This window comes from Mycteria americana, chromosome 3 (genome assembly GCF_035582795.1).
Source record: "Mycteria americana isolate JAX WOST 10 ecotype Jacksonville Zoo and Gardens chromosome 3, USCA_MyAme_1.0, whole genome shotgun sequence".
In the NCBI taxonomy this organism is placed as follows: Eukaryota; Metazoa; Chordata; class Aves; order Ciconiiformes; family Ciconiidae; genus Mycteria; species Mycteria americana.
The window spans coordinates 88781809-88809342 of record NC_134367.1 but is presented as its reverse complement, the minus strand read 5'-3'; the positions used below and the strand labels follow the sequence as shown (position 1 = coordinate 88809342).

The 27534-nt window shown below is 43.2% G+C and overlaps 1 long non-coding RNA gene across 1 annotated transcript; it reads right to left on the bottom strand.

The window, feature by feature from the left end:
• Nucleotides 1-23196: 23196 nt before the first annotated feature.
• On the bottom strand, nt 23197-26697 carry LOC142407771 (uncharacterized). Its single transcript, XR_012775042.1, has 3 exons — nt 26559-26697; nt 25050-25222; nt 23197-23313 (listed from the first exon to the last, which is right to left on the bottom strand). It is a non-coding gene; the product is annotated as an uncharacterized LOC142407771 (long non-coding RNA).
• Between the last annotated feature and the right edge of the window lie 837 nt (nt 26698-27534).

The window sequence follows — 27534 nt, the reverse complement described above, 5'->3', positions numbered from 1 at the left end:
AGAAAGGATCCAACCCAGATGTTTCTCAGAATGTTCTGATAAACTCAAGATTTTAATGGCATTTGCTACAATAGAGAAATAATGAAAAAAGGGGGAGAAAAAGGCGAGTGGGAATGCTGGGCAGTCATGCAGAGGTGATCACTAGATGTCCTTTATGTACCCAATTTGTTCTTGATACTTAAGGACACTGTGGTGCTTGTGCATGAACTGGAGCCACTTGTCGCTAGAAAGGCTGCCAGGATTAAATCAGTAAGAAATTGTTTATTCAGCCTGTTCAAACAAAAAATGAATTGTTTTGATGAATGAGATTTTTTTTTAATGAATTAGCACATGTCATGCCAGTAGTTTTTAAATGTAAAGCACTGAGAGGTTTTTTTTTTTTCTTTCATTCTGACATAACTGCCCTAAAATAACTGAAGTATCTGGGCTCCTGCAGCAACACATTATGTTATGTATTCCAAAGGACATAGTTGCAACTGTAGGTAGACAAACACCACTTAAAAAAAACAAAACACAGCCCCCCCAAAAAAAACAAAAAGCAAAGAAAGAAACCCCCCCCTTCATATGTTTTATATATTCTATAGTAGCTTTGATAACGTCATCCTTATTTTCTGCAACAAAAATCCAGTGTTTCAGTTAAATGTACTTTCAGTGATGATGGATGTTTTTAAGTCCCTCTATGAGGTTTATTACCCCAGGCCAAAACTCTTCAGATTCTTTTGAGAGAGGTCTCAATACTGGTGATATGTATCAAACTAAGCCCTAATCTTCCCTACTGTTTTCATGCAAGAAATACCATTAATTTGGGATTTGAGACAGGAAACTAACCTTCCACTTGTGGAAAGCGGTGTGCCTGCTAAAGCTGAGGTTGCCAACAGAAGGGAGACCACAGCCACACGTTTACCTTGCAAAAGGTCAAAAGTATCACCGATCCCCGCTGGCTGCTTCCACCTTTCTTCTGCGAGGGGTGGAAAAGCTGGTACTGCTCCTTCTCCCATGGCAGTGAGTGAGCACAAATCAGGGGTGAAGGTGATTTCAGCTGATGTGACTAACTCTGCATTGAAGCAGTTTGGGGTACTCCCAAGGCCATGAGTGGTGGCAAGTGTCCCAGAGGTAGTAATGGCTCCAGGGGCACAGTGTTTGCAAAATTAGGGTCTGTGGCCTTACATTTGCTTGTAGTCTAAGTCTTCAAAATGCTACCCAGATCCAGAAGAAAATATCGGTCCATGTATTACTTACTCTGTGTTATAACCCTGGTTTGTGCAGAGCACAAAATAGATGTGCAGAACAACTGGCAGCTGGGGTTCGGTAGAGACCTGGAACCAGGCAGAGGTCTTGCAAGTAAGGATGGTAGGGTTTGGGCTGTGGAAGAGTGTAATAGGTACATTCGTGAGGGGTAAGTTAAATTAAATTTTTGACATTAAAAAAAAAACCAAACTCAACAACCCAAAATTGTACATAGGTTCGCCTTGTCTATGTGAGTACTTTCGATATTTCAACTTCAGTTATTATTATTAGGAATTAGATGACTCATAATTATTAAACCTGATACATTTCTCCTGTTGTTAGAACATCCATGGCATTGGCATAAACTAGGTTACACACTGCTGATGTCCAGGAATGTGAAGATTAGTTCACCTTGGAAGAAACACGTGGCATCAGGCAAGATGAGGTCATGCCCATCAAAACTCTGACATCGTACCCATTCTGGCTGGAAGGGGCATGGCGTCTGGAAAAGCCCACAGTTATAATTAGCAAACTAAGCTTGCTCCATGCTCCAAGGCAGGGAATCTGGCATGGAAAACCTCCAAAAGCTTTTCCATGCCATTCCAAATTGGCCACCATAGTAACATAGTTAAGACAATAGGGATATTATATTTGGAAGCATGGTGCTAATAATAGGTTACCTTATTTAAGGAGCATCTCTTCCCCCAATAAGTTTTGGAGATGCGTCTAGCTGAAAGAACAGAGAAGGAAGCGAGAATTCATTGATATACTTGGAAAACAAGTAGCCAAAATCTAAATTATGGTTCAGAAACCACACCACCAAGTCCATTTTATTTTAAAGGCTTTCTCAACCCCTTGCTCTCAAAAATAAACATGAAAGAAATAACAAATATAAAAAAAGGAATAACAAATACAGAAACCTATATTGGTTGTCTCTCCTGCTGCGTTGATTGCTTTCTGTTGAAGCTATCATTTGATGAAGCAGAACATTTACAACCTGCTTTGATCAAATGCCATGACATGCAGGAGTGCTTCCAGGGCACCCAATTTCCTCATCTGATTCCCCCAAGTAACATGCCCTTCAGTAGCTGGTGGTTGTTCCTGGCAAGACCTTCCTGCATTTTATTGCTCAGTAGACTAGTTAATTAAGACAGCAAACCGGTAATGAAACTTCACATTTTAGCCATATTTAGAAAATCCTAGGAAACTTTGCATAATCCCCACGCCTAGATAGATTTATCCCTGTTAGCACTTGGATTACATTTCTTTGGTTGATCTTTTTAGACACTAATGGCTAATGTTTACAGAGCTTTCACATGAGGACTTGGATTTGTGTTACAGTTTCCGTGTTTTTACTGTTTCCTGTGCCTATTGATAGAGCATGTGGGCAAGTATTGGTGGTTTCACTTTACCAGTGGTGGAATGATCATGCAAAAGGCTTAGGAAACGTAACCAAACTCGGGTGCAAATCAGTGACAATGCTGGTACAGGAAAAATTCTCCAGCCAGCAGCCCTGAAAGATGAACAGTACTCTTTTAAAGCTTCCCTCCTGCTATCTTAAAATGTTGAGGTCAAGAAAGCTTTCTGACACAGGCATGAATAAATGGTAATACTGACCTCCTGATGGGCTGGTTTCTGGTACCCTGAATCACTTGGAATAACGGCTTGGTCGGTGAATTGGTCTCAGTGGAGTTGCTCAGGGAGGGAGCGCTAACTAGAGTGAGGGAGGGGATCCGAAGGTCACCGTGTAGGGCAGTGTGACTTTGCCACCTAGACTACACAGGCTTGGCAGTTCTTCTTAATCTGTCCCCACCTCATCCCCATCCCCATCTCTCTGAGTTTCTAACTCTGCTGGCAATAACAGCTCATGGATCTTGCAAAGAATTAAGGCCGCTCTCTAGCACCTTGGTGACCACCATCTTCCTCCCTTGCCTGCAGCTGATGCTGCCTTTGGGTCCATCTTATTCTCCTTACCCCACTTTTTAAACAGACAAGTATCTGTGCTCTTGCCATGGGGTAAGAGCAGTTGGACCATCCCCATCAGAACTTCACAGCCTTTGGTGAGATCTTTCTGAGACTTATTTCCCCCATGCATGAAGTGCAGATGTTGCCCCTGCTAGAGCCAAGCCCAGCATGGTGACCCACCAGGAGAGGCTGTACACCCTGGCAGAGGGGGCACATGGTGCCTGCACAGTAGCCCTCAGTGGGGGTTTCCCTGACTATCCCTGAGCTCACAGCGACAGGGCGAGCCTGAAAAGGGGCAGGCAGGAGAAAGCTACAAGGTCCTTTACAAAATAACGGTGACTACTTTTTCTGTTCTCCATCATATGACAACTGAACGTTCTCACCTTGACAGTGTTATATCAATAATGAATGCTCTGTGCTGTTCTTGCTCTGTATGGTATTGCTGTCTTAAACCTTTGGTAGTGTACATACACACACGCTCACACACACATACCCAAGTCTACTACAAAATTTTCTGCTGAGATTCCCCACCAGCTAAAAAGTGTTAGAGCCACCACCGACTGTACCAGTACATCAAAATGTACAATGGGGTTTCTACAGGGTTCGGAGCATTCTTTTACAAGTGATGGGAATGAGTAGATGATAGCATTAGGGGCAGGGTAGGACTAATTAAAAAGAAAGATCTTTTCAAGGGTCAGTGGAAGGTTAAAGACCTGTGTAAGTCTAGAGAAAGACAAGCGAGTACGGGAAATTTTAAGGACAAAGGAAAATAATTAAGCAAAACTGAGGAGCAGATGGGGTAGGGGAAAGAGGAAGAAGAAGGGTATAATGCTGGATCACCTTTTGCACTGTAATTTAGTTTTTCTTCCCCAGAGGGGCACATCTGGTATTCTCTCTGTGAGCTTCACCTAAAAATGCAACCCCTTCTGCCACCCCTCTCCTGTGGCAGAGAATCTGCCATTTAAAAAGTCAAACTAAAATCTCTCCACTAACAGTTCTCCTTGTGTGTGACCGCAAAAGGCGACATTATACCAAGGGTAATCCCTGGAGGAGTATTTAAAGCCGTGCAGCAGCTTGGGGCAGTCTCCAAGGAGGACAGAAGGAAGCTCAGCGTTCCCAGCAAGCAGCTTCCTCACCTCCTCACCGTTGTCCGTAGTGGCCCTTTCTGGGTTTCACGCTGTGAAAACTGGCTTTTGGAACATTTCCTTCCCCAGATAGCCAGTGTCAACTTAACTTTACATAGACCAAGCTTGTACAGACTGACCTATCTGCTACTTTGGGCTGTTTTACTTAGTTTGATCCCTGAATTTAAAGTCCTTCTAATGACCTTGGCTACGATGGTTTAATACGATGACTGGTAACATGCTGTGCTGACATGGTGTTGGGCAACAATTCTGCTTTCACAGCTTTACCAAAGTGGAGTGACTAGGTAAAGTGAATAGTCTTGCACCAGGGAAAAGCCCCTGTTCAAGACAACAGGGTTAAGCTCCCATGAGCGTTACCTCATTTCTTCCTATCTGTCCAACCATGGGCATAATACCTAATAATACCTAAAATAAATAATACTTAAGCAGCAAAACTCCATGTAGGCAGGGACTTCCATACGGACAGAAAAGTTTGGGGTGAAACGGAGAGGATGCCCACTTCTCCTCTCCTCCTTCAGCACTGTATGCTGGAGCCAGTGAGATTCCTCTAGCTTTGAACCAGTATATCTAAGAACCAAATCTGGTTCTGCACTTGGCAGAAGCACAGATACAGAAACATGATGCACAGCCAGATCTGCAAATAAAGATCTGCTAGATTAAAGGGCAGATATACAGTACATGTTTTGCTTTCCTGGTAGCCTGGAGAGAACCACCCAGACTTCTAACTTGTGTACGTATACTTTCAAAAGGGCAAAAATGTTGCTTTCATAAATTAATTTCACACACTTTACAGAGATAAAAATAATCACTGTGACATTTTGTTTGTCTTCCTTTTTTCCTGTGTGCAAGCAGCCAACTCTCAATTACTTACAGCCCTAAATTTGTTCCGCTCAATTGTGAAAAGCCCCCGCAATATTCAACAGGAGGGGAAGAATTCTGATTTGTGGAAAGTCATCGTGTTTGCAAAGAAAGCAAATTTCCTCCTCTCCCAATATGCTGTATATACCAGCCAAAACAAGACTCTCATACTGAGTGCCAACTGGTATGAATTCCAACCATTTTATGTATTATATATTAATGTTAGAAAAATATGCACCCCGATTTTTTATAAGAGAATTTGTTGTGGCAATATCTGACACCACTTCTGAACTGACGTAGACATGACAGCCTAACAAAAACATGCCTGCCAGCATGACGGCATTGGTTATGGATACAGGATTGCCTCGACAATTCACAGGGTTCTGTACTGGCTTTTCTTCAGTAACAACCATATCAGACTTGCTGAGCTTTTCTCTAGCTACTTATTAAACTCTAAGCTCAACCAGGTCTAAAAAATTCAAGTTTTGATTATTTTGCTTCTTATACGTTAAAAGTAACAGAAACTGTACAGACACTAGTTTCTTGTTAATTTTTTTGCTGATGGGTGACTGCCCTGGATACTTCAGTTGGATTCAGAGAAGATCCTTCCTTTTTCCTATGAAATCTCGTCTCCATTATCCTCCGTGAGGAGAGATGTCTCATAGGAATACGTTCCTTGTTCAGACATTTCTTTGTGGTTTCAGCATGCAAGGAAGGAAAGCATTACCTAAATTTGGTGAGGGCTCTGGAGATCTCGTGTGTGTGCGTGTGGCATACGGACAGACTGCAATGAAAGTCTGGGATCAATGCACAGGTTTTTGTCAGGTTTGCTGAATACAGAGTCAGGGTACGGCACTGGATGTGATCACACGTGGAAGCTGGGAAGAAAGTTCCCGTTGGGTGAAAACAGGCAGGGCCGATAGGAGAGAGCAAGTGTTAATTAACACCAAGTGCCTCTTCAGTGCAATCCTTGTCTCCTGGTGTTTAAGTATATAGGAACTTAGAAACTTTGGCTGATAAGGTATTTTATATCTGAAGATAGAAAATCACATAATTATGTATTTTCTCTTGCAAATTCAGTGGGTCCTGACTTATGGGGGTACAAATCAAGACTGTTGCCAAGGCAGTGGATGTAAGTGGACGTCCTGCACTGCAAGCAAATGATGCACACCAGGCACGAGTGGAAGAATGAGACGCTTGCACGGTGAGTGCAGCCTTGTCCTTTCATTTGTCCTCCAGCCTCACAAACTGTATCTCCAAGACTGGCACACATACTGATTAGTGGGCGGTTATGACAGAAGTAAATTAGATGGTCTATTTACATAATTACCGAAAGGTATGAGAAAGCCAAATGCTGCGATCTCTACCCCTAGTGAAAGCCGGTAGGAATAGCTTGCCTGGGTAGGGAAAGTTTGCAGGGCTTTAGGCTGCAGGGGCAAGTGTTTCCGTGGGCCCATTGGGAGGTTCACGAGCGCCTTTTAAATTTCCCGGTCGGCAGCGCTAGGAAGCCCCGACTGCAGCGAGAGCTCCCCGGGGCGCGGGGCGATGCACGCAGCCAGCTGCTGGCGGGGATTAGGAGGATCTGCCCCTGCCAGGTGCTGGTGTTGTGCCCCTTCACCAAACATTTTTATGTGCTGATCACCTCCCACGTCGGAGACAGCTGTTCCTTTTCCTTCTTGTCCAAACGCTCGCTTCCCTTTGACCTTTGGTTTCTTAAACTGCCAGCTTCTGGGTCACGGTCCTGTGGAATAGATAGCTGTCTCCTTGATCAGTCAACCTCATTGATTTCAAAGAGTAACCCTGAAAAAGTTGGTGTAAAACACATTTTTTGTTAGCAAGCTGCTTTTCTTGGTTTTCCCCTTTCACTTTCCCTTTTCCTTTCCCGTTCTGTTTCCTTTTCCTCTCTCTCCCCCTCTTCTCCTCCCTCTCCCTCTCCCTCAAAACAGAAGTGATTTCCAGCTATTTTCTGCCAGACCAGGAAAGGCTTCCCCCCAGACTCTGCTGTCAGATTCTAGATCCCCTCAGTGCCCCACTGATTTTTTTCACCTTTCCCTTCCAGGAAACCTGCTCTTTTATGCGGTTATAGGTACAAAATCATCGCAGCTACAGGAAATGGGTGGTCCCTTTTTCTAATATCAGTGGTGTGTGGAACTCCTTTCCCCTTCAGCAGCATGCTATTAGTATTGCTATTAGTATTGTTAATAGTAACTGTGCAACATGCATTGCAGAAGTATTGGGCCTGGAATCAGGACCCCACTTCAGGCTACAATTGCTTAAAAATACGTGAACACCTGAAAACACAAGTAAGAAGCAACTCCACTGTAGGGATGGCTACCAAAATGCCAAAGATGAGTAGCCCCAGTGAGATTATTCTAATTATTTACACACTGTCTGAACATCAGCTGCTTTTAAGGGAGTGTTGCAGAGGAAAAGACCAAAGAATATAGAAACCTACTGGAAGGCAGCAAAGCCTCATGTGTAGCCCTTCAGCACTGAGGGTTTGTGGCTGTGGAGCTGAATTAAACATAATTCAGCAATATCGGTGCCAGAAATCTCAATAAACTGTGCTTCATCCAAGATCCTGGTGTGCTGGGTACCAGAAAGCAAAGAAAAGAATATCCCAGTGAGACAAAACAAGCATCATTGGTTTTTATCATGTTCTGCACTGCCATTTATAACAGTGAGTGCATTTCCTCATTGGAGAAGTTTCCTCTGCGGGGTCCGGGGAGGAGAGGCTGTGCAAACCCTGCCCAGGCTCGTCAGCTGAAATGAAATACAGAGCTGTGCCTAATATCTGAAAAGAGTGAGAGAATGCTGGAGCTGGCTTTGCACTTGGCAAGTTTGTATTCTCAGGTTACAAGTGAAGAGGGCCACCTAGAATGAAAGTGGAGGCTGGTCGCACAGGCTTAAGATGACAAAGAAGACCCAACGCTGAGACAAAAATAAGGCTGTCTTTCCCAAAGTGATTGCAGCTATCGTGAGACAGAATTAGACCTCTGAAGAGCCAGGACATGCCGTTCGGGGTGCATGGATAGACCCAAATGTCAGTATTGGGTCTATCCATGCATCCATCATATTTGGATCAGAAAGGAAGGTCCAGTCTAGACTGGAAAAAATACCGTACAGTTCTTCAGTGTACAAAGCCCAGTAAATCCCAAAGACAGAACCTGCAGAGACATTTGTCCTCTCTCAGCCACAGCCACATCAGAAAACCTGCAGTAGCCAAGAAAAAGCAGACGATGTAATGAGATGACTCACACCCAGCCCTATATATCATTACTTATTTTATCTTCCAAGGCGAATGTACAGGTATTGGGCCCTAGTCCAGGAAAGCACTTAGGGCCGTATTCTGATAGCACGCAGAAGAACAGTACTTTGCTCAGCAAACAGCACCACTGAAGTCTTTGAGGCGATTTACGGAGTGAAATTTGCACAGTGTAAAGGCACCAGCATTTGCGTAGTACTAACTCCAGTGATGCAACTCGCTGCTGGAGGTTGTTCGCATGTGCACGTGCTCTGCTCATAGACCTAACTGATCACCCAAGACAAGGAAGGAGAGGCAGACCTGTCTCTCTGACTCCCACTTGAAGCCTCCAGTGAAAACAGTCGGCAAGGGACCTCCAGAATTTGGGAATTTGCTGCAAAAGCACATCTGCCCTGTGGGCCAGGGGAGTGTGTTTCGGGGTACAGGCTGTTAATTCCTGATTATTTAACTCCACAAACTGTTCAGAGAGGAAGCCAGAGGTACCTTTGGATGAAAGTGCAAATACTCTGGATTAATGTTGGACTAAGAAGTGAGTCACCTTCCTCTCTCCAGGGCCCCAAGGAGATACCCAGCGTGCAGCCTAAGCACCTAGACCAGTCCTGGGGAAATGATGTGGGGAGCAGGTAATCATGAAAGTACCCTGATTCAGAGCCCAAGGAGAGACTTCCATTGACCTAATTGAGTTTTGGATCAGAGCCTGCAACAGCCTTGTCCAGATTTGAATTTAAGATCTACATAAAATACTGGGGAAAAAAAACCCTAGACAATTTTCTGATATGGCAAAGAAGTTGCGCTGCTAGATGAAGGAGTGCTCATCATTTCAATGAACAGAAATCAGGTTAAAAAATAATTTAGAAAGTTGGATTAACTCCATCAATATAGGAACCAATTCAAGGTAAGGTATGGAATTACAGCAAAAACTAGTGCCACTCTGTTCATAAACGAATAGTTGGTGACTGTTAGGTTTACTGCGCCTGCAGTGACTCCAAGGCTCTGGGCACTTCATGGGCTGTAAATGAAGACGCTACTCCTTTTATTCTGGGTGTTAGACTAGTGTAGCAAAGGTATGAGGAAGAGACAGAAGTAGTAAGATGACAGTGTTACTCAGTGGGGGCACAGGGCTGTTTCGATGGTTTAATAAAAGCTATGTGTGGGGTTTTTTGGAAATTGGAAAGCTGGTCTCCGGCTGTTGGGGCAGGCAGGGTGAGCCACCCATCTGGGGCACACCATGGCTCCCTGCGGCTGCTACGCCCAGGCCTCTGTTTTGCAGAGGTGGAGCAAAGGCAAGAGGACGAGTATTGGTGTCCTCTCCCAGTGGGTTGGGGTACGCAGCCAGAGCCAGGAATTTGGAAGTGTTCCCAGGTTCACACACGAGGAATAGCAGGGAGACAAAAGACTTGCTCCAGGTTACACAAGAAGTCAGTGGTGGAGCAGGCTTCTTGATCCTAAACCAGTACCCAGGATCCAGACTTACACGGTACTGGGAGAGCACGCCATGCACAGTGGGCAGCACCTGGGCTGGGTAAAGGAGGGGACCACTGAGGTTGGTGCCTGAGCGTACAAAGGGCCGTTACTCATTACTTACTAACTCAATGTCCAGCCTGTACCTGCTGTCACAACAGCGTGTGCTTTAATCATATTAGAAAAATTGCACTTCTGCTTCCAAAATCAATTTCATGGAGATGTTGCCTCCATAATATACAGGGCCAGATCCTCAATAAGGCAATCAGCGGAGTTGTGTTGACTTTGGAGAAGATGTAATGATTCATATCTTCTGGGGAACTGATCCTCAATCACAGAGTGTTGAGATAAGAGAAAATGTTGAGCTGTGATGACTGAGCAGCATCTTGAGACTGATTAACAGGCTTCCTTTCCGGGGCGATGGATGAAACATGGTCTATGCGCAGAGAGGCGGCACCAGCAATAGAGAGTAATTAAATCCCACGTGACCTTTATTTTGAAGGTTTAAGTGGAATAAAAACGGTGCATAGGAGTTAATTTTACAAGTAGGCTTTGGTTTCTTTAGAACATGGTGGACTCAAGTCAGAAATTTGGGAAGACTAAATGAAAATGCAACACCTAATACAAAAGTAAAAGGTCATTGTGTATCATGAAGGGACACCCACTGCACATACAAAACAGAGGAAAAAAAAGACATCCATCGTTACCTTGATGAACAAATGGCCACATTTTACTGTAGAACACGCCAGGAGCAGGAAGCTCACCCCAAGATCGATAGAAATTTTCTTTGGGGTGTGTCTGCCGGCGTATGAGGGGAGATTAGCTGCCACCCCCCACTTGCCAGCCCAGCTGGAATATCACACCTTGGCGGTAGCTCTCTGGGGACAGCAGCAAGCCAGCATGTGCAGCAACTGTTTGAAGGGGGGATTAAAGCACATCGTAAAAGCTTGCGGCCAGAAGCAAGAGAGGAATGTTTTCATGAAACATCCATACGTTATGAAGCGCTGGGTGTGCAGACAGCTATTAAATAAAAGGCAGAGAGCAAAGCACTCATAAAACACAGGAAACCACATGTTTATTTCTTCTCAAGAAGCCCAGTGAGCAGTCAGGCAGCAACCCAGGCGAAGTCCTCCTCTCCCTCCCCTCGTGCCGAGCATTCAGGTTGGCTTCTGCTGCAGATCCGCCGTTCGTGCGTGGCAGGTAGTGACCGGCCGGCGGTGGCTGACAGCTATGAAGGGGTGGCTGTGTGACCACTGTAGGGTGCTCCCGGCCTCCACCCGGAGCAGGCAGTGGTGCTGGCTGCATGGCCACAGCCAGGAAACCAGGAGAACTATAGCTGCTACCTGAACTTGGCTTGAAGGAAACAGACCTGTTTTAAATTGCCAGGGTCAGCTGGAAAAGAAAAGTTACTGCAGCTACGTCGGTATAAAGGACCTACTCCTAATTTTACGGCCGTTTACAGACTGGGTTTTGAATATCACCAGTCCTTGTGGCATAGCTGGGACTACAGCTGAGCAACACAGCTTCGACTTCCTCTACTCCAAACTATTCCCTTTTTGTTTTATGAGGGTTTAAATTGTAGTTATTGCTTGATATAAAGTGCGGCTGACTAACTAGTGGTTTTGGACTGTACAGCGCAAGGTAGGGGAGCACATGACTAAACAGAGGACAAAGAATTGCTTAAAATGGCTGAGTACTAAAAACCTCTCCAGCCGTGACAGTACGTACTCATTTGAGGTTTTTCAAGCTGTTAAATATTTTTCAATTCAGTATTTTTATTAGTTTGTCCTGGGTCTTGTCCTTTTTTTTTTTAATCCTCTTTCCTGTGAATTCACTTTACTAAAAATACCAACCAACGGTCTCTTTGTGCAGCGAAATCAGGTTGGTGAACACTGGTTTTGTGCAAGCAGCATGATAAAAGGTGCATTCAGAAATATATCCAACAAGTAAGCTCTCTGCAGGGTGTAAGTCTTCTGAAAAGGGAAGCCAAATCCTGCAAGCCCTTCCATTGCGGGCTTGTGCTGCTATTGAAGACAACCATGAATAAGGTTTTGCAGGATCAGGCCCCAGAGTTCAGCAAAATTTACTTCCTGGCTGCTCTCCACAGCATTTAACAGCTGAAATAAAAGAAGGAATTAATTTCTGTTTTAAATCCTTGGCAACCAACTTCATCTCGTTGCTTATCTTTTCACGGGAATCAAAGGATCCTGCCTCGTTACAGCTACTCGCAGAGTAGGGGCTCGAGGGAGAGCAAGGTATTTGCTTTCTCAGATGGAAATCAGACTCTGACCAGTGGTATTTTCCATAATGTTTAACAAAGCCACATTGCTAAAGAAAAGGCAGTATCGTGGCTTCTCCATTTTTTCATTCTTGCCCTCGGTATGGTTCATTTTTCAGCCAAAGAGTTAACCATTTCTGCGGTGCTCACCCAAGACCCTGCTCTTCCTGGTGGCTTCTATCAAACTCCATTTTATTGTGAGGCATTGCACTTTTGGAAAATATAGCCCACCAATTTGGTGGTAAACAAGCCTTGGCTTTAAGACAAAGCTTGTTTTAATCTCCATGATCAGGCTACAGATCTGACCATGTTTTTTAACAAACCTCTTATGAAGAAATCCTATTCATGATTATTATCTATATGAGAATAAAAATGTCTAATTACCTTATATTAAATCTGTATTTATCAATTGTGGCTTTCTCTGGGAAATTGTAATTTGCAGAAATGCTCCACATTCCAGGCTGTAACAGTTGGAGGTGGATGTCCTTAAGGATGGGAAAAAAAGTTCTTTTTTAAATGGCACATTTACTAATTATAAAATGCTCTTATCTCTCTGCAGCCAAAGCCAAAATGAACATGTGCCTTGCACTAAGAAATCCCAGGATTGTCACAACTTGTGCCAGCTGTTGAGGTTATGACACCTGTGCCAGCATCGCCAGCTCTGCCCACTGTCATCTGTTCCAACTGTTCCATCTGCACTGTTTGTACCAATTCTCCCATTTCTGCATCTGTACCTTCTGCAGAAACGAGTCCAACAATGCCAGCTGTGTCATCGGTGCCAAATATGCCAGATGTTCTATTTGTCCACCCTGGGCCAAATCAATGTAGTTTTGTGCTCATTAGTTTTAGCTGGTAGATTCTATTTCACAATTTTTTGAGATGCACTTAGATCGAATCAATTCTAAATCACCACTACAACTGCTTTACATCTATCTCGCCATAAACAGAACTTTGTTTGTCATCCCTAGTTTGGTCAAAATTATTTTGATCTTATTAAATCACCCATGATGATACAAGTTCTGTCTTAATGACAAGATTGTTTTTTTCCTGTAGAGGATGTAGCTGCAGAGAAAGGAACAGAAAAAGATAAGGGTCATGGCATCCAGGCTGTAAATAATCCCCACGGTTACAGTAAAAATTGCCCACGCGTCGATATACTGACTGAGAGAGCCCTGGTCCGATCCCTTATCCCACCACTGCAGATCAGGAGAAGCCCATCTGATGTCAGTTTAGTTGCACTGAGTGCATTAAGCTGCAAGGGACGGAGGAAAAAGAAGCTCTGGACATGTGCTAACCATAGGCACGTTTGCCAGGGCTGTGCTCAAGGTCTGTTCTCGGCACGACCGTCCTGCTCAGGAGAGAGGGAGCTGTTGTGCTGCCACTGGCCCTCCACAAGCACCCCGTGGCTGCACCCAGTCTCCATAGCTTTTCTATTGGCAAGGTTAACCTGTATTGATCTGGGTGACATGTGGTCTGCCTTTTCTGCGCTTCACTAATGACATAATATCTGAAAGCCAAATCCGTGAGTCACTATTTATTTGGATTCATCACTTACTCACAGGACTGTCCCAGTTTGTGTCCTTGCCTACATCCCGAAAGATCACGCTATGTTCGTTGAAGGTGATGGGACTTCTGCGTGTATCATGTCCTCTGGGAGCTGGCGCTCTGGGTCGGTAAGGAAAGTGAAAATTTGCTACTGTCATGTATCTCGAAATAAAGTTCATTCCTGCATAAGAGAACAAGCCCAGGTTTTATATCCCTGTCTAATACAGCTCAAAATAGCTTTCATGATAAAACGTAAGCAGGACGTAGATGGCGTACCATGCTGGCCCAAGCTCTGCAGGTGACCGTACCTGCACGGACGCTCATTCAGCGAGAGTGTTGAGCCCAGACCTGATCCCTGAGGGTCCCGGCTCTGACCCAGCGGCCCCGACATAAGCTCTTGGCACCTCAGTCCAGCCTGCAGGTTGCTGCGGCACCTACGGCCCTGCGTGGGCACGAGCGCACTCAACAGCTTGGGAGCCGTACGTGGCATCCTGGTGTCCTGGACCCACGGTGCTGGAGGTGTCACCCGTGGTCCCATCCGCGCCCCCCTGCCATGGCAGAATTACTCATCCCCACCACAGACAGCAGCGTGTCACCGGAGAGACGCGGTTCTGCCATGTGGGCAGCCAGACAACGGGTTTGCATAAACTCAGTCTGCCACTCCGAGCTATTGAAATGAGCAGAGCTGACAGCTCCTCGTCAAAGGAAGGTATTATTAAAAAATAGCGAGTCAGTTAATTTAGGAAAGGGGACTGAGGCAGAGGGAAAAGAGGCATTTAAGGGAGAGGAAGGCGGTAGCCACAGAAGGCGGCTGGAGGTCCAGCCGCGCCCTGGAGATGTGCGTGCCGGGGACCTCTCCCACCAGGGACCCGAGGGAGAGGATCCCAGTGACTCTGCAGACCACTTCGATCCTGTCCTGCAGCTGTCACGACAAATTTCATCTTAAAAGTTCCGTGAGCTCTAGGAGGTTACTGTGCGCAAGGGCTCCGAAGTGCAGTCGTGTCTGATCTGCTGGTCTCTTTCTTCTATGGGATTAAGAAATAGGGAGAAAACAGAGAGAGAAAATAAGAAATGGTTTCTGCGTCTGGTTTGGGTAACTGAATTGGCAGCCAATGAGAGGGACAGATTTCTTATTAAGAAATAACTCCTACAGCTTCTCAGGCAAAACTCCGGCTGAAATCTGTGATTCATTACTTTAGAAATTCCTTGGATTTCCAAATTGTGCAACTGGAGGACACCCCATCCCCCGGTCTGCAAGCTCTGCCATTGTGGTCGGTGGCCACCTGCCAGGTGTTGTCTTTACTCATACAGCAAATGCCTTGCGATTTATTTTTATGGTGTTTACAACAGTGGGTCCCTGGTCTTCACTCTGACTGCTGCAAAACACCGTGTGATAGTAAGAACCAAATAATCCTTTCTCTGCTCCACAGTCACCTGCATAGGCTACCCCATCACCGCCCTGCTGTGAAGCAGTGCAAGGGCTTCAGCCCACCCCTGCCTCCTTAGCAGGGCTTAGGGAGGAGTGCTTGGAATGCATTTCTGAGGCTGTCTTCCTCAACAGCTGAGCTGAAAAGATTTTGTCCTCGGCATAAAAAGGAACTTTTTTTCTCCAAGTCAGGTTGGCTAGGACCTTTGGGGTATTTTTTGCCTCTTTCCGTCACACTCTCTGCTTCCTTCAGCCATCCAGGAGATTTTCTCGTGGCCCAGGAGGTAGGTACTGCTTCTCTCCCCTGCTCTGTTGGCCTTCTGCTGGCTTTTCAGTGTTTACTGCAGGTCCTGGGTTTGCTATAGGGCACTGGGCTGTGTTCGGTGACTGCTGCTGTGTGGTGGCAGGAGAAGGAGGGTCTTTTGGAGCTGGTTATCTCCTTACTGCTTCCTATGATTGGCCTCAACAGCGCAGGTAGTCCCTGCCAGCAGTGCCATCCCACCGAGTGTCTCAGGTATCTTTGCTGATGGCCTGTGACCTGTTTCCTAAGGGAAAGGCAGTGAAGAAGGACTTGTCACCCCCATTGTTTCATGCTGCCCTTGGCGATGGGTCACATACGGGATTCTTTGCATATGTCACTGCAGAAAATAAGGAGAAGTTTTGGAGGCCAGGGAGGTGGAGAACCAGCCTTTCCTTTAAGAGAAGGCGTTGTCACAGAGCCCTGGGGATATTATCAGCTTTCAGTTGTGTCCTGAAGAGATTTATTCCCTTTTTCCTTAAAGGCCATTGCTTCCTTCACTTTCAAGTCTTCTTGAAATACATGGATCTCCCCCTCCTTGTCCCAAGCAGCACAGCTGACCCTTTAATCACTCTGTTTGCCACCTAGCTAGCAAATGTAGGTCACTTTTATTTACTAAAAAAACAAAAAAAAAGACAAAAAAAAGACAAGACTGGGAATACAGAGCAGCTCCCAGTTTAGCTTGAGTTTAGCTTGTATGCTTAAAAAGGAAAGAGAAAGTGGCTGAGAGGGCTGTGTGTTAAAACCTGGCATTGTGGAGCACTAGCTATTTAAAAATACTCACTTTGCTCCTTGCCACCACTACCAATAACACTCACATGAATGTGCACACATTCACACCCCCCCAGATAATTGTCTCTTTACTACCATGTTTGTAGGCAGCACAGGCCAGTTCCCATTAAAGTCCAACTCTTGAGTTCAGTGGGCATAAATCACATTCAGGATACCTCTTTTTTTTATAGCATTTTATAAATAAACAAAAGAATAAAAGGTATGGAGAATTGAAAATACTTTATTTTCCACTCTTTCAACAGAGGGACTATCCAGATAGACTTAGAGGGAGGGCGTGCACGCTGGGCAACAGCAATGTGCTCCATCCCAATTAGCTTCTCTGGCTGGCCTGATCTTGGGACTGTCCAAAGGTCAAAAACAGTCCTCATCCCCCATCCACCTTTGGCAGCCCTCCCTGTGAAGAGGGATGCTTCATCAAGAGGATCTCCTACTCTGGCTGCCCCCACAGGGGAGATTCTCAGTTGGAAGAGCTCAACGGAGCGATGGAAAAAGGATGTAATAGGAACCGAGATTGTGTTGAAGAATTTCATAGGACTCCTGTTCTTTCTCGGCTTTTTTGCACCTTTCTGGTTTCATCTGGGTGACGGTAACAAAGACAGAAGCATCCTCTTTAAAATCCTCCAGAAGAATTCCCCAAAAAAGGAATTTCCACAGCAAACTCTGCACATGAACAGCCCAATGGGTGTGACTGGAAAGGATTTTTCTTGCAGCAGAAAACACCCAGGCTTTCAAAAAGAATGAACCCACTTCGGTATTTTTAGGTTTTATTGCATTCATTTAACGAATGTCATTACTTGTAGCTTAAAAAATGACAGTGAGTTTGTGTGAGCTCTCCTGACACTTTTTTCATTATTCTGGTGGGCAACAGGAATAGGCAGGGGAGGGAGGAGGAAAGCAGCTGAAGGGTGCCAAAAAACGGTGAATATCTATGCAGCAGAAAATGTTTAGGTGGTACTGAAAGATTTGCAGCATTGAGCAGTGGTATTGGATTGCCTGTAGAAACTTTTTTTAAAACATGAGAATAGCTCATTTGTTGGGTTTTCAAAAAATATCAGATTTCACACTGGGCTGCTATGAAGGGTGGAAATTTTCTTGAAAAATTATCATTTTATACAACTCTAATTAGCAAACTGTTCATATAAACCCGCAAGCTGTGCAGCAGATTTCAATTCCAGCATCTCTACAGACAAGACAGAATTTCACCTACTTATTTACTGATCATGTCGCAGCATCCTTTTGCTACTTGCTGATGACTGTTCAGTGGCTTACGTAACATGTGCTGGTGATCTCACGGCACTTCCTTTGGACAAGTGTCCACGTGCTGAAGCAGATCACCATCACTGGCATGCTCCCGTTGGCAGTCTTGTTAGGCAGGAACCAAGGAGCAAACGATTGAATTCTCTTTTCAACCTGAGAGATGGTACAACCAAAAGCAGTTGAAAGATGTGGATGGGGCTGTATGGGGTCTCATGCACTACTCTTTCCCTCTTTCCCTCATACCTTTGAGCAGCATGAATATTTATGACTGTACTTTGTCCTGTTACAGACAAAATAAGAGATGCCCAAGGGGTTTCAGTCAATGCAAATAAAAGCAACGTTTGCAGGCATGAGTAAATCTCAGTCACCGTACTTGGCATTTTATGTCAAATACAGCTAAAGTGCAAAATCGCGAGAGATAGAAATGATTTCAGGACAGAACTGTTGTCGGAAGGTCACTGGAAAGAAGTGGAGCCTTGAGCAGTGAGTCCTCTGTCTTTCAGGCCACGGGTCAGGCAGGGTTGCCTGTGTTTCGTATGTGCCACTGGGGATCATGAATCCTAACTGAATCCCCTGTTTCTTTGAGGTGGTAAACTCACAAATACTGGTCGGATCTCTCATTCCTCCTACAGCCAACTTGTGGCTTCCACTAGTTTCTTATGTGTTTCAAAATGCACATTTATCCCTGAAAAGTTTTTTCACGCTGGTAAAAATCCTTCAAAACTACACTTGTTGGACACCATGGCAGAGGTTGATGAGGACAAATAACACCTGATTAAAATCAAGTAAGTTTATTTCATTCTTACTTTATTGGTAGCCCATCTGCAATGAAAAAAAAAAAGATGACAGTGCAGGAAGGCTCATACTCTGCAAGCATCTGCTCAATATCTCTAATGAAAAGTTTGCCTTCCTCCTCTAATTGTCTTATGTGATGTCATGGGCAACAGAAAACTCCCTCTTTCTTACTCTATTAATTTAATTCCACTGCTTTTGCCAATATTTAGATATATCGTTGTTTCATTGATACTTAAACTAGATGCATTTCATTAAAACTGTTACTGATAATATTTCTTTTGCCATTCATTTGTATGTCAATAAAATGAAAATTCCCCCAGTAGAAAAAAGCCAAGTGAAAGTCTCCCTATGCTCTTCACATGTCTCTCTCAACTTAAAGCATTCTCAGATACGGTGTCTTAGATTTCAAGAACTAGCAAGTATATAAAAATATGATTTTTTTGTTCATTTTGCCTACAGTCATTGTGACTTCCAGTTTAAACTACATGGAAAAATAAAATTAAACTTATGTATGTTCTATTTTGTATCTTTCATGTTGTATTTATTTGTGCATGTCTTATTTATCTGTTCATGTATATATACATTTACTCACACATAGTGACCACCTCAAAGTATACTTTCCCAGGTACTCTATTCTCTGATTTTAGATTTTGTTATTTGGAATTTGGAGAAGCTTTAAAAACTGTTTTAAAGCTTTTCATTGTGGATAGCTACAATTTGTCTTAAATATAGAACTCAGACACATCCGTTTTTGTTTATCTTTCTCAATACTCAATGAATGCTAATCCAATTGCTCATTTGTGTTTAATATATACTTATTAGGGCTTGGATTTTCTAAGCTGTGCAAGACATAGTCCCTCCCAAAACCCACCAGCTGCCTTTGGACACCCAATTTATTTTAAATCCCAAACTTCTTTTAAATGTCAGCATAATTTATGAGCATAACTCAATTTATGGGCATGAAATGTCTGTTTAAATTCATATGCATTTATTTATTTTTCTATACGTTTCATTTCTTGAAGCTGCAATAAATGGAAATGAAAAAACCAGTAAGTGTAAAAGCAATGGATCTCTTTGAAACTTAATAGCTGCAGGTTTTTATTATTTAGAGCTCTGTGGAGCATGATCACAGGTGTATTGAACCCACAGTCAGGTATTTTCTGATATGGCTTTGAGTCTGTAGCTTTCTAAATTGGTGAGAAAGCTTTTACTGCCTTTGCCAGATTATTAATCTGTCTTGCCTGATTATTCCTCTTCCTTGCAAAGCACTACAGTTGTTTTGTGTGAAAATAAGGACTCACATCCTCATGGCTTGTCTTTTCTTTCTGTTTGACTTTACAATAAAGTCATAATGGTGAACCGTGACTCTTCAATTTTATCATCTCAACAAGTCGTGTAAAAACAGAAGTACAGCTTCACTGCAGGATGAAATAGAAAGAAAAAGTGGTTTGGAGAATGTTCTTCTCAGAGGCCATTATTTAAAAAGGTATATCACAGGCAAGCCAGAAGTAAGCGTAAAAATGCCCATATTTGTTTCCACCCTGTTGCTTTTTACTCATATTTGGTTCAGTATAGTGCCCGTCAGCGCTAAGTGGGGCATTAGAAGCTCCTGCACAACTTGAATGTTGATCATTGTGTTTTGCCCTTCATAACCCGTTGCCTGGTACAGTGTGGGGCTTTGGTAGGTGCCCCGGTGTTTGGCCAAGACCCTTCCCTCTCCCCGTTGCTCACGGGCCATGGGTCAGCTGCCTGGGTGCAAAGCCAAAGCGCCTTTTCTTTGGGAGGAAATACCTCTGCAGCGAGAGCACTACCAGACTGATACTACTCATTTATCTGCCCTGTTTCCAGTTATTCAGGTCCAAATGCCTAGCCCTGTTCTCACGGTGAGCAATGATTTACTGGCTTGATGGGACTTAAATGGAAGGATAGTGCTGCACTTAGTGTGAGTTGCAGAATACAGTCAACAGAGAAGAAAGAAACTATTTGCACAGTGGATTTGCTGCCTTCTTTAAGACTCTTAATATTTCTAGACTTGTGCTGTCACTGGCGCAGTGACATTATTTAGACATGCACTGAAGTCGAACCGTGACAGAAGGTGGTAATAGAAGAATAAGTGTGGTGGTGAGAGGAGAGGCCTGTCAACATCTAAAGCACAAATTTGCAACCACATCTAAATCGTTCCTTCTGACTTATTTTAACTGTAGGGACGGGCATCTCTAAGAGTGTGAATCTGAAATAAGTTCTTCACTTACGTGTAAGTAAGATAAGGTACGTGGCAACGCACATTCAGTGCTTGTATTGGGTCTTCTCCATCTAAGCAGAGAATCAAAGGTGTGGTTGCCTAATAGGGGCACAACCAGCGACAGTTATTTAATTCCTTAATCCATTCAAATACATGCTTTCGTACAGATCTAGAGAAGAGACTTTATCTCCTGAATTAAATGTTGGCTTTGTGATAACAAAGCTTGTGAAAGATCAAGAAAGATTCTGACATCAAAACTATTCATCACCAAAGAAATTTCTGAAGGCTGAAACACTGAAGCTGTATATGATTATGTGCTGTCAAAGAAAGCCGTTCCCATGCAGAAGACCAGCACAAGTCAAATGGAGTTTAAAGTCCTTGATCACTTTATCAGCGGGGTTGTCATGGTACACAGGACTCATGCTGTTCATATTATATAAGGATGATTTTTTTCCTAAATGAAAGAAAGGTTGGGTCAGAAGTGCATATTTATGACTATATTTAATATGCCAGGCTTTTAAAAATACATTGATTTTGTTCTATTTTTGTCATATGTATTTAAAATATTATATTTTGTTCTTCAGTTTTCCACTATTTTTAAAAAGGATTTTAATATGCAAGCACCAGCTTCAATAAAACTTGTAACACGAACAGCAATTAAAGGAAGATATTTGCAGCGACCATGTTTGGAAGCCAGACTGTGTCACCTGGGTTTTACAAATAGGAGTTTCCTTGAAATGTTGCTTGACATACACCATGCTGCTTTCTACGAAATGACGACGACGTTGTCTTTTACCAATAATCACGGTCCTCTTGGAAGCTAAACATAAATTATACTGTTCTCTAACATAGGAAATATCCTGTAATTTGCGTTGAATGATTCTTCTTCCCCCAGTAGGGACCACTGGATGATACTCTGTATTGTTCAAAAAGTTCAAGTCAGGAGTGATATCTAATCAAATTGTCTTTAAGAAAAAGAGAGCCTGAGCGGACTGGGATGGCAAGAAAGAAGACAACAAAGTGACAAAGAAAGTGAGGTATGGAGAAATGCTGGCAGAAGGCTTGGATCTTTAGAGGCTCAGAGTTTGACCAGGAAAGCTCACAGCTTGTCATCTGACGAGAAGGTAAAGAGAACATGGAAGAGTCAAGGAGGGGACATAAGAAATCAGATTTCACAGGACTGAGTGTATCCATGAACTGGAGAAAGATCCTCGTTTCTCCACAGGGGAATTGCAAGGTTCTTACGTTAAAAGACTTGATCACAGGTATCATTTTGTATTTATAAATTGGATTGCTGGTTTATCATTTCACTTCGCTGAAATACTGCTCCCACACCTCTTGCTGCAGTGGAGATGACATGTATTTTCTGCCTTTGGTTCTGCAGGCCTCTCTGGTGCAAGGGACGTGTTGGCTGTAGCGGGTTATGGTAGCGCAGGTGCAGAGCAAGGGGTAATGATGCAAACCCTTCTTTTAGGAGCTCCAAGTTCAGAATCAATTTGCTGGAAATTTAGCAGATGCCAAACAAATATAATCTGCCTTTGCATAGCTCCGCTGGAGGAAAAATACCATCACAGTTACATCCTTGGAAACAATAGGTTTTGGGAAAGCGCAGCAGTTTCTTAATCTTGGTATTGATCGTTTCCCTTATTACCAGTGCTGTATGGCTTTGAAGAAACTTTGCAGGCAGGCAGACTAGGCTGTCTTCTGTCCGGTCTCTGCGCCGCTCCCTGGAGGCAAGCTGGGCCACCTGCAAAACTGAAATGCCCGGCACCTACCAGGCTGCGCCAGTCTTACGCCGAGTCCCACCATGCTCTCTGGTGGTTCCCCAGGTGCAACCAGGCTCAGCCAGCTAACCTGGAAGGTTGTGAGATCTGCCAGAGGCTGAAGTGGGTTCGGAGGGCCTTCAGTCCAGTCCACAGCGGTGCCAGGTGCTGGTCCTCAGGGTGCCTTTACCTTCGAGAGGGTCCTTAGTCAACAGGGCTTCAGGCACAGTGTAGACACACTGAGTATTCTGGATGCTGTGTAAATAATAAATCCTACATCCTGCAAATCCATGACCCGCGTTAGCATTTCAGTGGCTTGTGCAGCCTCTGAGCGCTGGATGGCATTGCGTTTGTCAGCAGGGCTTTCCTCCGGGTACAGGGTGTCCAGGTGCTTCAGGGCGACCGGCTTTCCGTGAATCAGCTTGCTGCCTGTACAGCCCTTGCTTTGAACGTATAGGAAGGATAGCAAAAATATGGCAGTCCAATAAGGCTGTGTATCTTGGAAAACTAGAGCTGAATGTTTTAAGCTGAGAGCCCCAGACAAATGGACAGTAAAAGGTGTTGGCCTGAATTGCCTTGTCTCAGGTCCCTCTCTGTAACATGCGTATAATCCAGCTGCTTGTGGTCGTAGGAGTGTTGCAAAGGACAATGATCAGAATCCATGGTTAGAGCCCCGTGGAGAAAACGGTGAGATTAACAATTTGGTATTCAGTGTAGAGTCTGATTCACATGGGGGGGGGGGAGCAAATTAAAGTTTTGTGGGCAGTAGCACAGTTCCTGCTTCCTAACTGTGATTATTGACTTTGCAGCTATAACATACGTTTAACTTCTTAAAATGCCGCCGTTGATTTCGGCAGAGTTGCACTGACCTGCGTCTGCAGGTTTGCCCCATTATAATCCTGTTGGACAGACAGGATGTCTAATCAGAGGGGCTTGCTTATCAAGGTCTCCAAAACTCAGTTTCCATTTTTTTCCATAGGAACTTAAGTAGAAATCCTAAAGGGAAAACAAACATCCAGGATGAATCACTGGGATTTTTGTGTGAGTAAAAAGAGCTGGAAATAGAACTCAGGGTGGTGGCAAGTTGCGGTACTGAGACATCTATTATTTGTAAGGCCAAAGAATAATTTGTCAAAGAAATGTGAACACTGTGACTTGGTACCCCAGCGACTGAAATAGGCACCATCCACCGTAAGAGAAATACCTGTTGCTGTACACATTCTGTATATTTAAAAGTGTCTCTTTTAACTTCAGAGATATATCTCCTCTCCCTTAATCAAGGAAAATATGTGAATGTTTACCACTTTGGCCTGAGTGTTGAAGGCAGAAAAATCACAGAGAAGAGCCCTCAGCACGTCGGTACACTGAAGACACTGCCTCAAGTGACAGAATGGTCTTAAAGGGCTAAAATGGAGAGAGATTTGGTGGACTTCCAGAAGATGGTTGAGCCAGGAAAAGGATTGTCTGAGCCTTCGCTTGTAAGGGCCACTCCACGCTGCTGCTCAGCGAAAGGCTTAGCAGGCAGCAGGTGTGGGATGCCTGTGGCTGCTATAGTCGATGTCGCTTGGCAGGGGTTGTGATGGTGCGCGATCATATTTTGAGCTTCTTCAAAGGAATGAAAGGAATGAACAGAGGTTACTGTAGTGCATTATCAACAGAATAACCCCCATTCTCCACTTAAAGTAATAATCCTCTCTTTGTGAGCACCAGTAATCTGCAGCCAGCATGCACAAAGCCATTTGTAATTTTCTTTCCCTTCTGCACAACCTGCAACAGAAAAACAGAGGCGATACCCAAAACAACTTGGCAAGCCATTTGCTTATGTGTACAATGAGCAGAAATGAGCAGGACTGCACTAAAAAGAACATTGTAAAGCCCGAACTTCACTCGGTGGGCTCGTGGCAGTCCCATGGCATCGCATAAGTTTCCACTTGTTAACAGATCCTTCATGTTTTCCTTCTTCCTCAAACTTCATTTTAGCATATTAAAATGGCTTCCATGAGCTGTCATCAGAAGCCAGAGTGAGCATGTTGCTTTTTCTTGGGCTAAATGTAAAGTATTACAGTTTGCTGAGCCCCTCTTGTTGATTCTGAAGAACAGATTGAACAGAGTGAGGCTTATTGTCTCGAGCTACTTGTGCAGAAGTGTTTTTGGAGCTTGTCAAAATTACAAACAATTATGCACAAATCTGAAAGGTTGTGCCACAAATTAAAGAAGCAGCAATTTCTTTTGTCTTTTGATGAAAAGACGGAAATAAAAGACAACAATGGTTTTATGAATGTGTTGACAAATAACCTGAAATAAACAAGAAATTAATTATTTTTTAAAACCTTGAGAAAATCTTGAGAAAAGTAATTAAAAATCTACCGGTAACTCCTTAGTCTTACAAAAATTATTTTGGAGGTATCATGTTTTGTTGAAAAGACAGTATTCTTGATTTTTCATCTTAATAAAATCCGATGATCTGTAGTGCATTCTTTATTCCTTTCACATCCTAAAACAAGAACATTTACAATTATGCTTTGCATTATACCTTATATGCCTAAATTCAGTACGTTATTATGAATTGTCAGGTATAAAAAGATAGGAGAAACACAGTTGATACCTGAAGTTAGAATTACTCCAAATACACTAACATTAACAGCTGAAGACCAGAAGTATTAGCCTTCTTACTAACATGATGAGCAATGGCCATCTGTCTTCACAAAGGATTCCTGGCCAAAAATGATTACCTCAGTCCCAGTAAACTCTTGAACTTTTCTGCATAGCAATAAGGGGTTTAATGAAGGAGATACAGCGTGAAGGCCCAGACCCTCAAAGGTCTATTTAGGTGTTTAACTCTTGTAGAGTCTCTCTCTTCCACGAAAATCTCTACTCCAAAATAACTTGAAACAGTATACATCTCCTGTCAGGAAGGTAAAGAATAAAAAAAAATTGTCAGTGGAACAGTTTTCTGTAAATACCTCAGAGAATCTGGTTCAACTTTTTCTCTCACCTGAACTCGCTGAAATCTGAGTTAGTCTATTAATAGTTAGTTAGAGTAGGTTTACCCCAACATAATAGAAAAAGGAAAATAAACAAAAAAACTGAAACGAGTTGTCTTTTTGAATTTTGAATTTATAATGTAGGTTGTGTCAGAGCTAACTCGCTACTTGAATGTCTGCTCCTAATGCTATGTCAATGCCTGGTGTCAAGCATCTCTTGACTGATATAACGGGAAACAAATCCACAACCCCAGGACTAGAAAGGTATCTGTCAGTACAAGCTAGAAAGTCAGCCTTTTATTGTAGTGGCATGCAAAACCCCATCTCCTCAGTGTACTGGCACAAAATGAAATGTATATATAGTCTGTGCAGAATTACAGAACTTGACCATAAAATCAGGATATCAGTGTGCATCAAGATCAATATCAGCAAATAATATCAGCAAATAATTGCAGCCAGATTAAGGCAAACATCTGCAGATGGAAACACATACGTGGATATTTGCATCCACACAATCCAAAAGAAATCAAAAAGCCCTACCCAGGAAAATGGATCCTTCTACGTGGATCCATTTCCTTGAGAAAAGCCATAAATTGTTAGAATTAGGTGGTATGTAATCTGAACAAGTCCAAAAGAGTCATTGCATTTCCAAAGGTAAGAGGACGGACACCGCTATCGTTGAGAGGAAAAAATAGCACAAACTGGCATGAGTTGTAAATCAGTACTGACAGGGACAGAAAGCAGGCTGACTTCAAATATTAAATGGGTGAAATTGCAAAAAAAAAAAAAAAAAAATTGCAAGATATTACTATCTGGGACATATATAGTACTTTTTCATTCATAGATCCCAAAGCATTTCATAAGAATGGATAAAACTCCTTCCTCCTGAGTTTGTAGATAGAGCACGTAGAGCATAGAGGAACCGCAGTGACCTTGCTAACATTTGTCTTGCGGTGCTTCCATAACTACCAGCATGGGGAAAAAAGATCCTAAGGGCTGTGTTTTACAAAGGTCGTAGGTACTGAACTTATAAAGGAAAAAAAAAAAGGAAAATATCTCAGAAGGAGAAAATGAGGAAGAAAAGAATACAAATGGGAAATAAATAGGAGTGAAGAGTAAATGGAAAAGAAAAAGAAAAGGAAAATATACAAGACAATAAAAGGAGAGGGCTTGTACAAGCATGTAAATACGCACACATTCACTGCAGCTATACATACACAAATTTACATAGTACTTGCGAATTTTTAACAGGGCTACCTCGGTGTCAGGCTCCTGCCACGCACGCAGATTATGAATGCACCTGAGTTCCACGCACAGGGCCGTGGCAGGGGGCCCCTCCAAGACCAGGCTGGAAGTCGCTCCCATTAGCATCACCTTGAAAAGTGTCATCCTGAACGGTGAGACGGGCCTTTCTGCTGACAAGGATGCAATCAGCTGAATGACTAAATAGTTTGGCTTCCTGCTGAAAACCTTGTAAGTTAGTGCTATATTAGGACAATTTTCTTCCCCCTTTTTTTTTTAAATCTGTGAACTCAGAAGTTTCTGATAAGGAAAAACTGCATGTTTTAAAGTCAGTGAAAAAAATAAGTAATCCTCAAGAGATCTGAAGCCAATGCAGACAGTCTGGGAAAAATTTGTTTCTAAGTATGACACTACAATGAAAATCAATGATGGAAAATGGTAGCTTTTTGGTCAGCAGTTCTTAGTTAGCCACATCTGTTTGCTTTAAAGACAACTTTAATGCTGTTTGCTTGTGTTCAAACTGCAGCAACATGGTGTCTCATCAATAGATCAGTTTCCTTAGGTTTGATTGATTATATTTGTGCCAAACTTTCAGAACCTTCCTTTTCTGGCCTGATCTGAATCCTGCTGAAATACCTTCTTTTCATTCACTTCGTGCAATTTGGCTCAGACTCATGAAGATTGTAGCTGCACAGATATTGTTTAGAGCCTGAATTTCACGTTCTGAACCCTTGTGTTGAGTGTAGAAAGAGCTCATACCCAACCCAAGATGCTGTGTTGATTTTTTACAGTTAGCTTATAGACAGTATATTTTTTTAACTTCTAAAGGACGCAGGATCAATATAAAAAGGAATAAATGCAGTACCCTACTAAATAATTTTTATGAGATCAATCTTTGATATTTATAATTGATTTCCCATAGCAAGCTTTCTTTTATGACTTTTATTTCTTCATTACTATTTTTTCCTTTATCTCACTGTAATATTTCTTT